General features: G+C 39.4%; 1 long non-coding RNA gene across 1 annotated transcript; it reads right to left on the bottom strand.

Moving 5' to 3' along the window:
* Positions 1-261: 261 nt before the first annotated feature.
* Positions 262-17,877, bottom strand: LOC123606207. The gene is made up of 2 exons (XR_006716162.1): positions 17,215-17,877; positions 262-526 (listed from the first exon to the last, which is right to left on the bottom strand). It is a non-coding gene; the product is annotated as an uncharacterized LOC123606207 (long non-coding RNA).
* Between the last annotated feature and the right edge of the window lie 4,226 nt (positions 17,878-22,103).

Genomic DNA, 22,103 nt, shown 5'->3' with positions numbered 1-22,103 from the left:
AGGCTCTGTGCTGACAGCTCAGAGTAAATAAGTAAATAAGCATTAAAAAAAATAAATAAAAGCAATAATGGTTTAAACTTTTATTCATAGTGTTTAATTGCTGTACGTGATTCCATCTGCTGTAATCTTTTAAATACAGTTTTGCAAAAGTACTCACCGGTGACTTCTAACATCTTTTCTCCTTTATACCTTTTGTTATTTTTTGACTCTTTGAGAGTTGTGTTATGTATTTTGATCGATGTAGAGTGGATTTTTTATTTCTACAGATATGTATTTATTAATCAAATAGCTTCCACAGTTTGCTTGTTTTCCCTCTTGGATTGTTTGCTGGTTAAGTGGTTTCCTTTTTTCTTTAGTATATTCCACCTTCCCATAAATCAATTGAGTTGTGGCCATTGATGTAGGCTTTTCTCCAAATTTGTATTCTGAGTGGTCTCCTCTGTTTCTGCTTCCTCTTCCCCTTCTTCCTGACAGCTCATTCTTGCCACCTTTTTTAGTTTTCTGAGTTATCTGTGACTTTTATTGCCTTCAATCAAAAGAACAAAGAACACAGGGAGTTAATATGGGCATGAGATGCTTCAGCCTTTTAAACAGACTTATTCAGGCTCCCCTCTTCCATGATTTTTTTCTTTCTCCTTTTTTTTTAAATTGTGGTAAAATATACATAACATAAAATTTGCCGTCTTAACCATTAAGTGTACAATTTAGTGGCATTAACTGCATTCACCTTCTTTGCCACCAACATCACTATCCACCTCCAGGACTTTTTTTTGTCTTGCAAAGGTGAAACTCTGTCTCCATGAAACAGTAACTGCCCATTCTCCTTTCCCCCAGCCCCTGCACCCACCACTCTGCTTTCTGTCTTTGTGAATGAGTACTTTAAATGCTTTATGTAAGTGGAATCAGACAGTATCTGTCCTTTTGTGACTGACTTATTTCATTTATCATGATGTCTCCAAGGATTATCCGTGTTCTAGTATATGTCAGACTTCTCTTTCTTTAAAAAAATTTTTTTAATGTTTATTTATTTTTGAGAAAGACAGGGTGCGAGAGGGGGAGGGGCAGAGAGAGCGGGACACACAGAATCCGAAGCAGGCTCCAGGCTCTGAGCTGTCAGCACAGAGCCCGACGCGGGGCTCTAACTCACAAGCTGTGAGCTCATGACCTGAGCTGAAGCTGGACGCTTAACCGACTGAACCACCCAGATGCCCCACTTCCCTTCCTTTTTAAGACTGAATAATATTCCATTGTTTTTAAAAAGGCACATTTATTTATCCATTCATCCAGCAATGGACACTGGGTTGCTTGCATTTCTTGGCCATTGTGAATAAGGCTGTTATGAACATTGGTGTATAAATATCTGTCTGAACACCTGCTTTCACTTCTATTGGGTATATCCCCAGAAGTGAAATTACTGGGCCACGTGATAATCCTATATTTAAGTTTTGGAGGAAATGCCATACTATTTTCCATAGTATCAGTGCCATTTTACTTTCCCACCAAGCACAAGGGCTTTCATTTCTCCACATCCTTGCCAACAATTATTATTTTCTGTTTGTTTATTTCTTTTTTTAGTAATTGCCGTCCTCATGGGTGTGAGGTGATTAGAAGATGTTTTTTGGGCAAGACGAGCCTTATGTGTTGATGAAGTAAGCAGAACGTAGATAGCTATCTGGGGGCTGGTGTCTAAATCCCCAAACCTACGGTGTTTTCCTCTTGACACCAGCAAGTATCAACTGGGCTCCATAATAAGTGTCTTTGTAGCCTCCCCTTCTCTGTTTTGCTCCAGGTTAGAATTGGTCAAAAGAGGAATTTGGGTGAGATCTGGAGGGCGAAAGGAATGTGGTTAGTTAGCTACCTGAGAGAGAGAGAGAGAGACAATGGCGTGGTTGTTCCAGCTTGGCAGCCCTCTCCCTGCACCCCATCTTCCCCGCTGGGGCCCCTCCTGAGCAACAGCGACCAGACCCACCCCAGGTACAGATTTCTCTGCCTTCTCACCTTCCACAGCCTCAGTCTGCAGCCAAGAGGGCCTCGATCCCTGGATTTCCCTGCAAACTCCAGCTTGGCCGCCCATGACAGGTCTTCAGGAGGGCTGGTAGTTACTTCTCTCTGACGCTACAGTTTCCATTTCTGAACTTGACTTAGCCAGCTCCTCTCACAATATGTGAAGTCTAATATCTTATAATAAATCTCTTGTCCTTAATACACATAGTGGATCAACCTCCCTTTGTAGAACCTTGGCTGATGGAATAGCTTCTTCTTAGTTTGGTTAGAAATTACCTTGACAGGAGACAGAATTCTGTCCTTGCAAGATGAGAGATTAGGCTGTAGGTCAATGACTCGCAATCCTGTACGTAAAAATCACCTAGAATATTTTAAAAAATATTGATGCCGAGCCCCATCTTAGACAAACTAAGTCAGAATATTTAAGGGTGGAAGGCTCAGATATAGGTACATTTTAAATGATTCTAGCATGATTCCAATGAGCAGCCAGAGTTGAAACCTACTTCTCTGAGTTAAATACTTTTAAAACCTTGACACCACGGATTTAATTCACACAGAAGTAGAAATGATTAATGCCTGAATCTTGCCTTGAATATGGGCTGTGCTGAGTAAGCTGGAAGAGAAAAGCATGATTCGAGGGGCATGGGGGATGTAGGTGGGGGACCAGAGCGTGTAAAGCAAAGGTTTGACTTTCTTTTAGGAGAAGTTGAATATAGTGAGCCCGGGAATGAGTGAGAAAGAAACCTCGTTTATTTCATTACTTGATAATTTTACCATGGGCTAGATCTATTCCATGAACAAGAGGTTATGGGAGAGAAAATAGTAAATCAGAAGACAAGAATACCTAAAATAAAATAAAAGAGGAGACAGAAATTCAATGGTTGCAATATTCAAAGTGTTTCAGGTCGCTATTTAGCTGTTCATCCTATGGCTAAAGGTTGGCATCAGATACAGACCTAAGTTAATTCTGAAAGTTAGCCTTTTTTTATGACAAAATAAGAAAGACTTTGCCAAGGACCTCAGGCAAATCACTACATGAGCGACGGGACTCTGCTGAAAAACGATAACTTGGAAAGAAATTTGGCATTTTGGGGGACAAAATTTACAATAAGAGAGTAAAATTGTCCTTAGCAGCAGGGTCCAAATATGTCCTACTGGATTTGTGTGCTCAAAGAGTCAATCTGCTTTCCCAGAAGTCTCAGATCAAAAATAAATTCTGATCTTTCCCACACTCGGTAGGTTGCAACCAGATTGGAAATGTGCTGCCCATAAATACATATCAATAATATGGAAGTTCAAGCATATCAATAATATAATATTCTCTCAAATGACATATCGAACGTTCAAGCATAATATAATATAATATAATATTCTCTCAAATGACATATCGAACGTTACTTTTCTACCTAAAGTATTACTTCCTAAAATTAATAACTTAATGACTTCCCCAGAAGAATGTCCTTTCTTTCTTAATCTTTTTATTTTATAATTTTCCATATCTTTCCCATTTCTATACTTTATTCTTTGCCCACTTACTGGCTTATATCTGTCAGCTTCATGTCTATTATGGCTAATACCTCCTGAACTTTCTTCTCATTATTCTCCTGGCCCTGTTATTCCGGGTTTTGATCATTATTCTAATCACTCATTCACTTGACTTTCATGAAACTTACTGAGTGTCCGTTCAGTCTGGAGACAGAGGAGAGAAGTCCTCAATCCTGAGGTGGGGGAAGATCATGAATAAATAACCAAAAAAAATGGGCAAGGTGACTTCAAACACTGGTCAGTATCAGGAGGTAAAGGAACAAGATGATGGGACAGAGAACAACCTAGCAAGGGATGAGTGAAGGTTGTTTAGATAGGATGGTCTGGAAAGATCTCTGCAGAGGTGGCATTTGAACCAAGAACTGAAGGCTAGGAAAGACTCAGCCACAGAAGAGACTTGAAATGTCACAAGAATTAAAGGGAGACCAGAGTGGGCTGGTGCAAATGAGGTTTTTGTTTGTTTGTTTGTTTTGTGTGTGGATCCACATTTATTCCACAGGCCACTTGTAGATTATTCATATGTAGCTTTTCCTTTTGTATAATAACCTTTGTTTCCACTCCCAAGCCTCCCAGCATCCAACCCCCAAAGGCTGCTTGCTCATTGGTTCCCCTTTAGCCTTCTTGTACCCCACAGGGCAAGGTGAATAATCCTGATTCCTGCAACCTGTGAACAGTTTATTGGGAACAGACAAGCCCAGAGGCTCATGGCAGAGGCGGTGGCTCCCTAGATGGGTGAGGCTTCTGCCTGACTCCGCACTAGCCTCTGGGGAGATGGGGTCAGCCCAACACCTCCTTCTGCGCAGCCCCTGAGCCAAAGCCTTCAAGGTGCTGGGCAGCCCCCCCCCCATCATTGTAGCCAAGAAAACACATTTATAACAGACCCAAAGCAAGAGGACCTAAAAGGAGAAGGAGCAGGACCCTGGCTGGGACGGGGGAGGGCGGGGCTGGAGGGGCGGGCGGGGTGGGGCGGGGGGGGGGGGGTCGGGAAGGGCTATATATAGAAGGTGGGGGAGGGGCTTGATTCAATTGAGGAAATAAATAGTGAGTCACTGTAGAAACAGGGGCAAAGAAAGCCTATTATTCCAGGTAAAATGTTTCAAGAGTTTTAAGCTTAAGAGTGATACAGTATTTTTAAAAAGAGAATGATACAACATGATTATTATATATATATTTTTTTAATTTTTTTTCAACGTTTATTTATTTTTTTGGGGACAGAGAGAGACAGAGCATGAACGGGTGAGGGGCAGAGAGAGAGGGAGACACAGAATCGGAAACAGGTTCCAGGCTCTGAGCCATCAGCCCAGAGCCCCACACGGGGCTCGAACTCACGGACTGCGAGATCATGACCTGGCTGAAGTCGGACGCTTAACCGACTGCGCCACCCAGGCGCCCCAATGATTATTATATTTAAAGATAGTCCAGGGGCGCTTGGGTGGCTCAGTCAGTTAAGCCTCCCACCGACTCTTGATTTTGGCTCAGGTCATGATCTCAGGGATGTGGGATGCAGTCCCGCATCAGGCTCTGCACCATCAGTACGGATTGGGATTCCCTCTCTCTCTGCCCTTCCCCTGCTCATTCTCTCTCTCTCTCTCTCTCTCTCTCTCTCTCTCAAAAAGAAATAAAATAAATAAACTTAAAAAATTTTAAAAAGATGGTCCAGTCTGTTTTGTGGAGAATCATTTGTGTAAACTTTCACAGTTTACAAAGTCCTTCCCATTCATTTTCTCCCTTGATCCTCACTCCAGACTGTGAAAAAGTCAGCCCTTCCCATTCGCAGGAAGCTGCGTGAATGTGGTTCACCGACTCAGCAAAAGTCGCAGCTCAGGTCTTCTGATCAAAGTTGTAGGCATCTGGATGTTCTCAGGTTTATAGTTACTTTCTTGCACACACTTAAGGTTTTGTTCTTTCCATTAGAATTTTAGTTATTTAAGTGAATGGACAAAGCATAGGTCAAATGTCTGCTACCTTAAGAGAAGCATCTTAAATACCGCGTAGAGAGTTTGGTATAAGATAGACTCCACCTGCTTAACCTATTTGTTGTCTAGCTGAGACACCGTATGTATTTCCAAACATGGTTAATAATGTGAGGCATTAAGGCTTTCCAAACATGATTAACAAGGAGCATTAAGGAAATTACTAAAGATTTTCAAGAGTTCTTTGTAAGGAGTTAAGACTTGAGGTAGGCTTTATAAAATGAGTAGGTATCAGACAGGTAATAGCATTGAGTGCATTTGGGAAGATAAAACTCGGTAGCCACACCATAGGACAATCTATAATAAAATTTAGCATCTGCAACCCTATACTCCATAATCATCGTATCTGTAAATTACCTCCACACCCAAGTCCCCAAAAATGGAGCTACAACCTCATAAAACCATTGTGTTCTCTTTGCAACTGTAGCTTGAAAAAGCCCTCAGCTCTTCGAATCAGATGGCTGTCCCTCCTTTACAGAAATTTTGCAACTTCTAGTGGACAAGTAGGAATACTTAAAAAAAAAGGTACTGAGGTTGGAATTTGGAACATGCCATTGGAGGATGGTGGCATTGGTAAAGTAGGCTGAGAACCTTACACTTTGAGGGGGTCGTGAATGGAGCTGTACTTTGGGAAGATTCAGTTTATAGCAGGGACAGTTTGAGGTGTAAGAGACAATGGAATCACTCACGGGGATAAGAAGTTTCCTGGAATAATCCAGGTTAGTTAGGATATAAGCAAGGACGGGGAAAGAAAGAACAAATTGGAGAGCCTGTTATGGTCATGCAGAGATGAATTGAGAAGGCCTGCCAATTAGCCATGTTACTACTTGACATTCAGTTTTTCTTAGACAAAAAAAAAAAAAAAAAAAAAGCTGTGTTGGTATGTTGATTCATGCTTTATGGTGGCACAAGCATGTATGGAGCCTGGAACTTGCTCCTTCAAAGCAGGCTGGTTTATAAGGATTTTATTTTGGAGCTTAAAGGAGCATTTTGCACCATAATAGAATCCTTTATAACATTTCTTAAGCAGAATTATGATAACACACACACACACACACATTCATTTTGCTTCAGAAACACTAGGATTCATTATTTAGTTCATTATTTAGATTATAACTCAGTGTCGTTAAGTTTTGAACTTCTTGCCAAAACTTAAGACCAAATTCTGCCTTTGGATGCAATGATAGATTCCTATTTGTTTTTCAAGGACCAAGACTGAAAGAGCACTTATCTAAACACCATTAGAATTCTTTCATAAACATACAGTGTGTTTTTTCTTTTATTTTAAAACTGTGCCTCATTATGCTCATACAGATCTTTAATTTTGACTTGAAGAGAAATGTGTAGTTTATGGTGGTATGATGTGAGGGGAGGGAGGCGGAGACCGTTTTGAGAGATATAACCCAGAGAAGAAGCTTCAAAATGTCAGCTTGGGGCGACGAGCTGTGTTAAAATCACCCAGAGAGATTTTTAAAGTAACTATTCACAGAGATCTTGTCTCGATGGGTCTTGGATGGATCCTGGGAACCTATATTTTTAAAAGCGTGGTAGACAATTCTAGATGCTTACATTTTTCCAAAGGACGTATGTTCAGCTACCCAGAGTATCATGTTGACAATATCCTGCTGAAGCTGTCCTTGGAGACTGTTTTTGTTGTTGCTGTTGTTTGTTTGCTTGTTTGTTTTGTAGACCAAGAAACTCTAGTTTTCTAAATTTCTTTAGATTTGCTAAAACCATTTTTTAGTCTAGACCAAGTCAGGATTTCTGCCCAGGCAAAGTGTTGCTATTTTTTTCATCTATTTATTAAACAAATATTTATTTAGCAAGGTATTTTTTAAAGATACAATGGTAACGAAGACACACTAGTCACCTTCATGAAGTCTATATTCTAGTTGGAGAAGCAATGATAGTTTCTAAACAGAGAGACAGATAAAGAGGAGAAATGAGCCTAAAGGAGATACATGACTCAAGGAGTACTTATTTTCAAAGGAAATGTTTGCAAAAGTATGTGTGAGAGAAACTATAGTTGTTAATGCAGTAACCCAGGGCTGGAGACAGTCCAGTTCTTACCATATGTAGGTCTGTAGGGGTAAGCATGGATTACTTGAATCTAGAAAGGATCAGGGTCCTGTACAGGTGACCATTTTCAAAGAAGCAGTGACCTTAGTTAGAGGGACACAGCCAGATATAAACTGGGGAAAATATTCTCAGCATGTATATCTGACAAAGGATATGTATCTAGAATCTACAAAGACTTTCTATAATTCTGTAATGGTCAGACAAATAACCCAATAAAAAGGGGCAAATGTTTAACTAATAAGTACATGAAAAGATGCTCAACATCGTTACTCATCAGAAAAATGCAACTTAAAATCATTATTTACCAACTGTGATGGCTAATTTTTAAAGTCTGATAATAACAACTGATAGGATTGAAGCAAGGAGAACTTCCCCCATGGCTGGTGGGAATGTAAAATGGCACAACCACTTTGGAAGGCAGTTGGTCAATTCTGTTAAGTGTAACATACACTGAACAAAAGTCCCACCCATTCCTTGCCAAAATACTTACCAGCCACATCCCCCTAGTGAATCCTCTGTCCCCATAAAGACTTAAGTTAAATGTTCATAGTAGTTTTATGTATAATAGCCCCAAACTGAACACAACCAGAATGTCCACCAACAGGTGAATAAATAAATTGTAGTACATTCATACAATACAATACTAACCACCAATAAAGATGGAAAAAAAAAAACCTTTTAGTATATGCAAGCCCATGGATGCATTTCAAAAATATTTCCTGAGTGAAAGAAGCCAGATATAAAAAAGCTTTAGATGGAATTTTAGTCCACAGGATAAGACAGATTCTTAAAGGGAGATTAGCAAGATAAAGAAGAAAACAAGCCCAATATTAAGTCTAGAGTCCTCCAGTATTGTCATGTCAAGGAGAAAAAGGTCTAAGAAATGAGTCTAGATGGGAGCAGCCTGTGAGGTAGGGGGAAATCTAGGAGAGAATAATGTCATTGAAGCCAAGAGAAGAGAGTGTTTTGAGGGGGAAGCAGTGGTCTTCTTGGTCTATTATTGCTGCAAGAACAAGTGAACAAGAAAACCAAAGTGACCATGGGACATAACAAACTGGGGCACACTGGGGGCCTTGAGGAGAGTTACCACAGTGTGACGTGGGACAGTAGCCCGACTGAAGACGCTTACAGAGGAAATATGAAAGGCAGAGTAAAAATATCAGTTCTCAACAGTACTAGCCAGGTGTCTGCAGTGACGGCCTGCATACAATAAAGCAAAAGCTCATGTGGAATCAAGGGAAGGTTAATTTACTTTTAATCTGTTTTGTGGGTGTTGTTCATTTTAGGATTGGAGATACCAGTCCATGTTTGTAGATGCGGAGTAATCTAGGAGAGAGACAGAGAGGAAAGTAGATGAGTCAGAAGAGAGGCTAATTGCAGAAGAAAATGAAATTGCAAAAATTTGAAGTTATTTAAAAATACATATTTTCCCTTTAATTTATTGATTGCTAACTATTTACTTGTTACAGTATTATATCAAGATTCCCTTCATCACTCATCTGCCAGGGAACTGGATCTCAGGTACTCTTGCATTTATTCTATAAACAACAATTTGATTTTACTTGCTCGGACATTCATAATTTATAGTCTGACATACTCATTCTGAGATATGTATGTATGTGTGTGTGCATGTATGTAAATATGACACATATATTATACAAATATCCGACACCAGGTTAAAGATTCATACAAAACTGAAACTAAAATATCCTCAACTCTAAGGACCATGACATTCTAGGTTTAGTTATACTTTGTTAGTCTATAAGAGACTTTGAATATTGTATTAAGACACATCAAACTGCTACCAAACTGTTTACTTGAGAATAAGTAGGAGAGCAAAAGGGTCAGAAAATGAATAAAATGCTAGGGCTTTTGTGGAATTAATAAGAACGGGGAAGAACACCACCAGAGAACTAAGCCAAGCATGCCTTTCTCAAGACAAAAGGGAGAGGAACACAAAAAGATAAGTTGAATTAAAACCAGGGGACACAGGGGCACCTGGGTGGCTTAGTCGGGTGACTTCGACTCAAGTCATGATCTCAAGGTTCCTGAGTTTGAGCCCCCCCCAATCAAGCTCGCAGTTATTGGTGCACAGCTGGTTTTGGACCCTCTGTCCCCCTCTTTCTGCCCCTCCCCCACTTGCACTCTCTCAAAAATAAATAAACACTTGGGGTGCCTGGCGGCTCACTCGGTTAAGTGGCTCACTCGGCTAAGTGTCCCACTTCAGCTCAGGTCATGATCTTGTGGTCTGTGGGTTGGAGCTTTGAGCTTCGCGTAGGGCTCTGTGCTGACAACTCACAGCCTGGAGCCTGCTTCAGATTCTGTGTCTCCTTCTCTCTCTGCCCCTCCCTCACTGGCGCTCTTTCTCTCTCAAAAATAAATAAGCATTAAACAAATGTTTTTAAAAAAATAAATAAAAAAACTAGGAGACATACACACGAGTATACCAATATTAGCAATCATTACTGGTGTAATATTTTATGCAAAGATCAAAATGCAACAAAATTAGAAATTAATAATTAAATATTTAAAATAAAAAAACAAGCAAAAGCAAATTTAAAAGACAAATGACAAACTAGAGAAAACTGTAATCCACAAAGGGATAATAAACTTATAAAAGCTATAATAAATACGAAGAAATGGAACAATTTTAATGGGTAAAAACGTGAAATCATGTGTTTAAAAAAAGGGAGGAGGGGTGCCTGGGTGGCTCAGCCGGTTAAGTGTCCGACTTTGTCTCAGGTCATGATCTCGCGGTTTGTGAATTTGAGCCCCGCATCAGGCTCTGTGCTGATAGCTTGGAGCCTGGAGCCTGCTTCTGATTCTGTGTCTATCTCTCTGCCTCTCCCCTGTTCACACACACACACACTCTCTCTCTCTCTCTCTCTCTCTCAAAAATAAATAAACATTTAAAAAAGGGTGGGAAAGTAAGCATCAAAATATTAAAAAAAAAACACTGGCAGCCAAAGAAAAAAGTTAAAATAAAAATGAAATATAAAATACACAGATAACTTTTTAATAATTTTGATTGTGGACAAGAGTGGGGGGAAAAGGTGTTGTAATTTTGTGTGAATTTTCTGCAGGACTAGTTGCTAAGATGAATCAAAGGCTTTCAAATGCCCTTAAAAAATTACCCAGTAATTCTACTTCTAGTTTTCTCACCGAAGTAATTAGATACCCATAATGATTTTATGTATAAGGGTATCTGTCACACACAAAAAAGGGAGTAAATACTCCAAACATTCAATAAAAGGTATCAATTATATACATTACTTATCTTTTTTACCCTCCCTCCTACTTTTACTGAGAAATAGCTGGCGTACATCACTGTATAAATTTAAAGTGTGCATCATGATGGTTTGATTTACATATATTGTGAAATGATCAACAGAGTAAGTTTGGGTAACATCCATCATCTCATATAGATAAAATGACAAAAAAAAAAGAACAGAAAAATAGAAAATAATTTTCTCCTTATGACTAGCAGTCTTAGAATTAATTCGCTTAACAACTTTCCTGTATATTGTACAGTGGTGTTCATTATAGCCATTGTTGTTGCACATTACGTTGTAATTACATCATCATTCTCCATTACTTCCCCCCTCTTATTTATCTTATAACTGGAAATTTGTGTCTATTGACCACCTTCCTTCAGTATCCCCTTCCTCTCCCCTCTACCTCTGGTAACCACAAGTCTGATCTGTTTTTCTATGAGGTTTTTTTTTTTTTTTTTTTTTTTTTTTTTTTTAGATTTCACTTATAAGTGAGATGATACATTGTCTCTGTCTGACTTACTTCACTCTGCATAATGCCTTCAAGGTCCACCCATGTTGTTGCAAATGATCGGATTTTCTCACTTTATATGGATGAATGATATTTCATTATATATTATTACCACAACTTCTTTATCCATTTATAAATCAATGGACACTTAGGCTGTTTCCATGTCTTGGCTACTGTAAATAATACTACTATAAACATGAGGGTGCATATATCTTTTTGAGTTAGTGTTTTCATTTCCTGTGGATATATTCCCAGGGGTGAATTAGCTGGATCATACGGTATTTCTCTTTTAAAGTTTTTGAGGATTCTCCATACCATTTTCCATAGTGGCTATACCAATTCAGAATCCCACCAAGAATGCACAAGGGTTCCTCTCTTTTCTCTACCCCTCACCAGTATTTGTTATTTCTGGTCTTTTTGATGATGGCCATTCTAACAGATGTGAGGTGATATCTCATTGTGGTTTTATTTTGCATTTCCCTGATGATGAATGATGTTGAGCATCTTTTAATGTACCTGTTGGCTTTTCATATATATTCTTTGGAAAAATGTCTATTCAAGTCTTTTGCCCATTTTTAATTTGATTATAAATTTTTTTGTGATTTAGTTGTATGAGTTCTTTATGTGTTAGAAATTAATCCCTTATCAGATATATGCTTTGCAAATATTTTTTCCCATTCCATAGGTTGTCTTTTCACTTTGCTGATGGTTTCTTTTGCTGTACAGAAGCCTTACAGTTTGATGTAAACTCACTTGTTTATTTATGATTTTGTTGTTTGTACTTTAGGTGTCATATCCAAGCAATCATTCCCAAGACCCTTGCCAAGGAGCTTTATTGCTATATTTTCTCCTAGGAGCTCCATGGTTTCAAGTCTTACATTTAAGTCTTTAATCCATTTCAACTTAATGTTTATGAGTGTTGTATGAAAGGAGTCCAGTTTCATTCTTTTACATGTAAATATACAATTATCTCAGCACCTTTTATTGAAGAGACTATCCTTTCTCCAGTGAGTATTCTTGATAAGTATTCCCTTATCAAATATTAGTTGACTCTATGTGTGGGTTTATTTCAAGGCTTTCAATTCTGTTTCATTAGTCTATTTGTATGCTTTTATGCCATACTCTTAAAAATAGTGCCATACTATTTTGATTACTATAGCCTGAAATCAGGAGGTGTGATGCCTCCTGTTTTCTTCTTCTTAGTATTTCATTGGCTATTTGGGGTCTTTTGTGGTTCCATATAGATTTTAGGAGTGTTCTACTTCTGTATAAAATGCCACTGGAATCTTGATAAGAATTACATTGACTCTATCGATGGCTTGACATTTTAATGATATTAATTCTTCTAGTCCATGAACACAAGATACGTTTCCATTTATTTGTGTGTTCTTCTCTTTCTTTCATCAATGTCTTATAGTTTTCAGAGTAGAGAGATATTGCACCTCCTTGGCTAAATTTATCCCTAAGTATTTTATTGTTTATAATGTTATTATAAATGAGATCAATTTATTTCTTTTTTAGAAAATTCATCCTTAGTGTATAAAAATGCTACTAATTTTTGCATATCAATTTTGTACCTTGCAATTTTATGGAATTCATTGATTAGATCAAACAGCTTTTTGATTGAGTCTTTAGGATTTTCTATATATAAAATCCTGTTATCTGCAGAAAGAGACAGTCTTACTTTTTCCTTTCCAATTCTAATACCGTTTATTTCTTTTTCTTGCCTGATTGTTGTAGCTAAGGTTTCCCGTACTGTGTTGAATAGGAGTAATAAGAATGGGCATCCTTGTCTTGTTCTGATCTTAAAGGAATCACTTTCAACATTTCGCCATTGAATATAATGCTAGCTGTGGGTTTGTCATCTATAGTCTTTATTTTGTTGAGATATGTTTCTTCTATGTTTAATTTGTAAACAGTTTTTATCATGAATGGACTTGAATATTGTCAAAAACATTTCTCACACCTACTAAGATGATCATATGATTCTTCTTTCATTCTCTTCATGTGATATATCACATTGATTAATTTGCATATGTTGAACCATCCCGTGGATACACCTCACTTAATTATGCTGAATGATCCTTTTAATGTGCGCTGAATTTGGTTTATTGAGAATTTTACATATATACTTATCAGATATATCAGCTTATAGTTTTCTTTTTCCAATAGTGTCCTTTTCTGAGTTTTGACATACAGATAATGGTGGTCTCATAAAATGAGTTTGGGAGTATTCCCTCCACTTTGACTTTGGAATGGTTTGAGAAGGATTGGTGTTAATTTTTAAATGTTTGGTAAAATTCGCCAGGGAAGGCATCTAGTACTGGTGTATTGTTGTTGGGAGATTTTTAATCACTGATTTAATCTTCTTACTAGTGATTGATCTATTCAGATTTTCTATTATTTCTAGATTCAGTCCTGGTAGGTTGTAAGTTTCTAAGAATTTTTCTGTTTCTTTTAGGCTCTTCATTTTGTTGTCATATTGTTGTTCATAGTAGCCTCTTATTATCTTTTGAATTTTTGTGGTGTTAGTTGAAATGTCTCCTATTTTATTTATAATTTTGGTGATTCGGATCCTCTCTCTTTCTTCCTTGGTTAGTCTAGCTAAAGGTTTTTTAATTTTGTTTATATTTTCAAAGAAGAAACTCTTAGTTTGGTTCATCTTTTCTATTGTTTTCTGTTCTCTGTTATTATTACATTAATATTTATTATTTCCTTTCTTCTTCTAACTTTGGACCCAATTTGGTCTTCTCTTCCTAGTTCCGTAAGGCATAAGTTTTTATTACTTAAGTTTTTATTACTGTGCTTCTGGGCATGTCTGCTGAAAATGCCTTTGGGCAGAGATGCCTATATCTATTTTTGGTCAAGCCAAATGTTTAAGCTCTCACGTTGGGTATGGGGTGGGGGAGGGGTGCCACTTGCTGAGATTATCTGGATAGGACTGCTAGCTTGGGTTCCCTGCCCACATGAAACTGTAGGATGGGCTCTATGGTTGCCTGGATTCTCTGGTCAGGCTCACTAGATGGTTGGGACTGGATACAATATTTAGTAGTAGACAGGACTGTGAATTAGCTTCCCTGCACTGGCAGGGCAGTAGGATGAGATGAGACTCAGGGTCTGTATGGTTCATTGTCTGGGAATCTGTATCAGGTAAGAATGTACACTGAACTTCCTGGTCAGGTGAGGCCATCAGTTTTGCTTTGCAGATGGAGAAGCTATGGATTGTGCTCTTTGCCACTGTAAGCAGGGCTATTGGATGGGCTGCGTAGCTTGCCATGTGCTCTTGGGTAGGTTTCCTGGTCAAGCAGTTGGAAAGCTATATTTGGCATGAGTGGGCCTATGAAATAGTTTCCTTGCCCAGGGACAGAGGAAGAAGCAGCTCTAAAGCTGGTAAAACTCCTTGTTATCTTAACTTAAGCCAACTTGCACCCCAAATTCCCTGGACAAATAGGTCCACTGGTTTTGCTTTGCAACTAGTGGCTCTACCTGCCTTTCTCTTTTCTGGGGCACTGCTGGGCAGAACAGATTCTAGGTGTTCTGGCCACCTCTTCTGGTCAGATGGAGCCAGCAGCCACAGTGGTTTCCTTGCCCAGTGAGGAAGGGTAGGGGTCACTTCAGGCTGCTCTTAATGTCACAAACAGCCTCCTCCAGTTGGGAGTGGCTGGAAGCTACCCTCTGTCTTGGCTATGAATGAATCCTTTTGACTGTGTACAGGAGGGAAACTCTCTACACTCAGTACTGGCTTTGCTCTGGGGGCAATCACTCTCTTTGCCTGCCCCTTGACTCGAGTTCCACTGGGCCACACTGTTTCAGGTGTTCCCACCAGCCCTTCTGGTCTCATGGGCTGGGAAACACTCTTCCTGATATCTACTGGTATTTTCTTTCTCATAGTTTCCCTTTCAACACTATACTTTTCCCTAATGCAGGGAGTCATTTTTATAATCTTTGTGGAAAAGGCTTGCTGTTAATAATTTCCTTACCATCTCATAGGAACTCTCCTCCTAAAATAATTTTTTTTCATCTTTTTTGATATCATATGGCTTTCCTTAGGCAAAGAGTGCAGATGGCCTGCATGCATGTATATGGTAGACAGTCAAGGGAAGTACGGAATATTTATCTCAAAAATAGTTGTGTCACCAAAAATGTAACTGAGTAGCATACATAGAAAACTGGAATTGACACCCCTTAGGGTGGTTGCCCCATTGCAATTCTCCCTTCTCTGAAAACTATCCTACTGCACAGTGGCTACTGTCAACAGTCATGTCTGTGTTAAATGACCCTACCACCATGCCACAGTCAGTGGATATTTGACTCAAACTGGCCCAAATCACAGCTAATGCAGGAATATGTAGTTTGGGGCAGAGAATCTAGAGACTTATCAAGGTACACAGGGGAGTTTGTTGGCCCACTGCTTAATTAATGGAAGCACTCTAGAGAGAAAGTCTTAAACTACTGATGCCAAAGACCTTAGGGCTTCCCTTTCTTCAAGCTTTGGTTATCAAGCTCTTCTATGGGTTCTGTGAGATGTTCCAGTATCTTTTCTATAAATTCCCCTTTTGCTTAAACCATTGTCAGTTTTCATTACTTACCGTGTAAACAGCATTGATTAAAAAAAAAAAAAATCATAACACAACCTCACATCCAAATGCAGGATAAAAAAATCTCCAGTGAAACAGCAAAGAATGTCACTCAACCAAGTATTAATTGAATTATGAATCTGGGGTTAGCTTGGTGTCAGATTCTTGTTGCCTAATTTATCTTCTATTAAAGTCCCACAGAAAGATGTATGCCATGAACATTCACAAGAGAAGAATTAGCAACATTCTTAGAATTCGCAACTAGAAATTGACTATCATATGTCAAAATCAGGAGAAAAAATTAGTAACTGAATCATCAATGGGGATATATAGAAAAAATACATTTTGGGAGTTATGCACTGGACTCTCTGAACCAGCGCAATGTGGAGGCTGGCAAGGTTGATAGGGAAAAATGTTAGTATTTCCCTGCAGGCTGAAATATCCACTGAACAGAAAAGTAAGCATTCGGCATCCCCTACTCCTCAGAGCAGTCCTCAGAGTTGGCCATAGTGGTGACTTTTTCTATTCATGCCACCCCACTGGGAATACTACCGACAGTATTCAAGTAGATGGGTTGGCAGAGAGCGGAGGTGGGAGGGGGGAAGGGTGTATTCCTGCCCAAGAATGCATAGCTGGGAACTGCAATTGTGGACAAGGCCAGGAAACACTATGTGCTGGGTGGGCAATGCAGGCTTTCACTTCCCACCCCTGTCAAAGAACTGCCGACTGCCTTGAAATTGGTAGCACAGTTAGGGACTTGGAAAAGAGTGGGGGGCTGGCCAAGATCCCACTGCATTGCAGCACACTCCAGCTGGGGAAAGAAACAAACCGACCAACACAAATGGAACCAGGGAGATGCAAACCAGCCTATTCTTCCTGGCGTTGGTAGGAGGGAAAGAGCCTCTGAACAGTAGTACAATTGGAGACGTTGTGCCCACCCTATCGGAGACTCAGGGCTGAGACTCAGGGGGACCATACAGCTTATTTTCTAAACTTGGATACTTTGCAAGTGAAAGGGGATACTCTTATTAATTATGTGGGAACAGGTGGTGTTGTCTGCACAGCAGGACAAACAGTCGCCCTACAGAGACTGTGCCTGATGGATCTCCCTCAGTTCAAAATCTGTAACAGAAATAAGCCAATCTGGACCCATCAGAAAGACAGAAAACCAAGGGAAAGGGAAGGCTTACAAATGATGATCCAATCTAGGAAAACTTATCTTTGAAGAGGAAGAAGAGAATTCTGGAACGTACCTGCTTGGAGTTTTCAGAAAGATGCAGGAAAATGTAACATCCATGAAATGAATACAAAACAGGAGCATAAGGGCCAAACTGAAGGCAGATATGAACAGGGAGTTGGAAGTTTTAAGCCTCTTTGGCAGGAAGGGCTGCTTCCTGCTTGGCATCAGAGCTGAAAGTGGACACTCCATTGTTCAAGGCCATTTCACTTCCTTTAAATGAAGCTACACATCCCCTGGCCACAGAGGTCCGGGGTGTGAGCTTTCCAATTTCAGATCCAAGAATCTGTGGTTTAGACACGCACTGGAATAGGTGAAACTTAGAGCCACGGACACAGGGACAAAACACAGAGCAAGGCTGTGAGGCACACTGTTCAGCTGCTTCCAGAAGGCTCTGAGCTCAGCAGGAGCCCCAAACTCTCCAACTTCCTGCTGCTCCATGAAAGATGGAAAAGTCTCTCGGGAGGAAGTTCTCTGATGAAAATGATCCATAAATAAAACAGAAAAAGTATGCCATTAGGATAATTCAGGTGAAGAGGACATTACAAAAATGACTGGCTGAATAAAACGTCTGGTTTGAGACAAGAATACTGGCTTTGTTTTTGTTTTTGTTTTTGTTTTTTCTATAAGTCATTCCCATTCAAGGAACCCTGCTTTAGAATCCCATAGCAGATAAGTAAGACATGTAAGTAAGATAAGTAAGATACGTAATAATAAAATCAATTTTGTAATAATAGTTACACTTTTGATAAAAATAATAATATTGAGCGTTTATTCTGTGCCAAATACCTTAAGCACCCTATTTCATTATCCCATCTTTCACAGTGATGGTGACAGGACAGTATCTCCATTTTACAAATGAGTAACTTGAGTTTGCCCAGCCAGTGAACGGTAGAACTGGTTGGAGTCCGTGTCTGGCCCATCTGAAGGCCATGGTATTAATCATCATGGCAAACTTCCAGAGGAGTTCTTAGCTCCGACAAGCATCCAAACGGAAGCTTCTTAGAGTCTGCAATCTGAAGGATTCCCGGGGCACCCAATAAATACATTGGCCTGCAGGATAATTCAGGTGATCTGCGAGGCAGGCATTATAGGGCACCGTGAAGACAATTGCTCCCTGGGAGATTGTTCCTGTTGGGACAAAACTCCAAAAGCAATGGGTACTTTATGGCAATAAATTAGGATATTATTTACAATAATTAACCCAGTGCATACCCATTGCTAGCTGGCTTTCTGCAGAGATCATTTCATAAGGTTTTTTTTTTATTTTTATTTTTTTTTATTTATCTTGGAGAGAGAGAGACAGAGCGTGAGTGTGGGAGGGGGAGAGGGAGAGAGAGAGAGAGAGAGAGAGAGAGAGAGAACCCGAAGCAGGCTCCAGGCTCCACGCTGTCAGCACAGAGCCAGACGGGGCCGGAACTCACCAACCATGAGATCATGACCTGAGCCAAAGTGAGATGCTTAACCGACCGAGCCACCCAGGTGCCCCTAGGTTTTATTTTTTTCTTAAATACACTTTTTTCCCCCTAGGAATCTACGTCTAATGTTAAAATACATTAAGCAGCTACCAAGCAGTAGGTTCAATTAATCTGTAATTCAGAAGGATGGTAGAACTTTCTTTGTATTCGGTGCAAATAAACTAAATATGGTTTTCCAGTCCCGTGTAAATGGCCTTTCCCTACTTACACGGAACAAGTAGACAACTGGTAAGCACACCACGTACAGCCACTTCATGGATTAGTGAGAGCCAAAATTTAAAACTCCAGCCCACGGAATATATACACCTTCTCACTCGGTCAGTACACTGCAGTAAAGGTATACCACTCTGATAATGACATCCCCAGAAACATGTTTACATAGAGCGTTGTATGGAATGACAGAGGTCGCCCAGAAGTCCGGCCTCCTCCTTTCTTTGGTAATGGGAGGCAGCAAGAGCCGAAGTTCTCACGAGCAGCAGACGTATGGCAATCCTCCCCGGAGTTCAAAAGACTCGAACCAGATGGGGCACAAGCTTCCCCACGCAGCTCCTGCGAGCCTCTTTTGCCGCTGACTCGTGGTGCATTTGCAGTGGGGATTTCCTGGGCTAAGAACACAGGGAGGCAAAATAAATAGGCATCTTCCTTTCATTCCTTTCAACATATTAAACAACAATGAATCATGTGACAGGGTGGCTGCAAGTCAAGGTCGTCCACTTTCAAAAATGTGGCTTTTTAAAGGGAAGGTGAATTTGAACATCTGGAAACATTTTTGACAATAAATCACTTCTTCACTGAAACATTAAATGGCATTTTTTTTGGCAACTAGTGTATCAGCATTACTTGGAAATGAACTCTTGGCAAACCACGGACTTAATGCTCCCCTTATGAGATCAGCACATAATTTGTTATATTCTTAGAATTATTTTTGCTTGAACTATTTCAAGAGTTTTGCCTAGCAGGAAATGAGTTTAGGGTGACAAAGAGATGAGAGCCACTTCAGTTTCTCAGAGCAGAATTACTGATCGATATGCACGTGTGTAACAGCGTGGAGTCGGCAAATACTACTGAGAATTGTCTTTGCTTACGTGGTTAAGAATTTTATTCCCACAAAACCACACAGTCGAAATCTGTGAACAACCATATCTGATGATAGAAGAGAACTCTACAAAGAGAAATAGGAAAACAGTAGAATGGCATTAAGCACACACATTATTTTATTTGAAAGAAAATCAAATGACTGTGTGAAGACCTCATAGGATGGGAATCACTTTTTTGCAGCAAAAAGAAATGCTCGCTGTTTTTAACTTTCATTATGGTTCCATCAGTCTCCGTACGTATAGAAAATGTGATTTCTAGTTATTCTGCATATTTACGATGAAGGCACAATATCTGTGTGTGTATCTCTGTGCGTGTGTGTATGTTTCTTTTCTGTGAAATGCTTTTGTCAACACAAAAAATTAACAGTGCAGCAAAATCTTTGTGTGTGTGTATGTGTAAAGAGGAAAAATCTAATGGGATATTATAAGTAAACTGATACTAATCATAATAGGAATGATAAATAGTAAAACATACTTATATAAGTATATCAGTGAAAGGATACTGATAAACAAATGAACCATGAAACAAATTACAGTAACTTTATTTTGTTTATGTATTTTATTAATACCTTTTTAGAAGACCTTAAGAATACTCTTTAGACTAACATGTATTCTGGGACTTCCTCTGAAAAAGAACTCTGATCAACAAGAATTATAGGCGCTTTCCTGTCTGCTAGGAACATTTCTCCAATGATTCATTCCGTTGTTTTGGTAGGCTTGCTTTGAATTGGTAAGAAAATATTTAAGATGGATAAGAATTCATTTTCTTAGGAAGAATGAAACATTTCCCCAAATTTGGAAATACCCATTAGGCATGCATAAGGAAGTGAAACAGTCTTCTGAGACATGTATCCCAATCTGAGTCAAAATGGCAGTCTGTTCTTGGTAAGCGGTGGCAGGCAGGATTCCTACATCACCTCTGAGGAAATACCTCACGCTCCAAACTGTCTGTCCCCCTTGGTAGAACATTCAACAGTAACAGCAATGATTGATAGCATTTGCATGATAATCTAACTTCAGAGAATGGTGGAATTTTTTTTTGTGTCCCTAAGAATATCTTTATTTTAAAATACAGATTTTTAAAAAAAAATTTTTTAATGTTTATTTATTTTTGAGACAGAGAGACAGAGCATGAACGGGGGAGGGTCAGAGAGAGAGAGAGAGAGACACAGAATCTGAAGCAGGCGCCAGGCTCCGAGCTGTCAGCACAGAGCCCGACGCGGAGCTCGAACTCACGGACCGCGAGATCATGACCTGAGCCGAAGGCAGACGCTTAACCGACTGAGCCACCCAGGCGCCCCTAAAATACAGATATTATAGTAGTAATGTGAATGGACATACTCCTTAAAATTGCTGGGACTTTAGAGTTTACCCATAAGTTCGGAGAAAGTATATCGAGCAGTGATTTTACTTCATGAAGTTTTCACATCTATCCCTGGTGTTCCACCAAAGACCACTGAAACGGAGACAAAAATCTATTTAACATGTAGGGGAAAAATAATTTTGATATAGTCTCTTTCATTAAAATCTTATTGTTTTATGTAATTTGATGGTTCTCAAACTTCACTGTGCATCAGAATCGCTTGGAAGATTTGAGAAAACACAGATCACTGGGCCCCTTAGACTTTCGGATTCAGTAGTTGTGAGGCGGAACCTGAGAATCTGCATCTTCTAACCAACTCCCAGGGCATGGTGAAGGTGCTTATCTGGGCACCAGGCTTTGGGCTAATTTGACTCTTTTTTTAGCCTCTCTAAAAGGTAATAGAATAGTGATTACAATGTTACCTGTTTCATTTGGGTTGATTTCTTCTCTGCTTAGGTATTACCTACTTTCTTGAAAATCTTTGTCAATAGAAATGTTAACTAGCATTTATTGAATGCTTAACCAAAGAATAACAAAATTACTTGAATTGAGTGTTGAATTTATCCAAGACAAAAAATAGGACAATAAATTTATAATGCTCATTGCATGGTTTAAAAAAACCTTGCAGACAAAAAGCATATTCTTGGCCACATCCTTTAGAAGAATATTGCCACATACACGTTGCACTCAACAAAATTTGAGTGCCTATTTGTACTGAGTGCTACTGTAGGCAAAGGAGGCCACATCAGTGTAAAAACAGGTAAAACTCTGCTGCTTTTGGATTTTTGTAGAGAGACGGAGATGACTAACCAACAAAAAGTAAAATATATTGGATGTCAGATGGTGATTCATGTTATGGACAAAAGTTACAAGAGAAGTGGTATAGGGTGAGCGGTATTGGTTGTCCTTGGCTTTCTGAGCAGATAATTTCTTAAGGGGTGGTACCAAGGATGCAAGTGTGATGTGG

Source organism: Leopardus geoffroyi, chromosome A2, assembly GCF_018350155.1.
Source record: "Leopardus geoffroyi isolate Oge1 chromosome A2, O.geoffroyi_Oge1_pat1.0, whole genome shotgun sequence".
Taxonomy (NCBI): Eukaryota; Metazoa; Chordata; class Mammalia; order Carnivora; family Felidae; genus Leopardus; species Leopardus geoffroyi.
The sequence above is the reverse complement of the archived record's forward strand: the minus strand, read 5'-3'. Positions and strand labels throughout refer to the sequence as shown.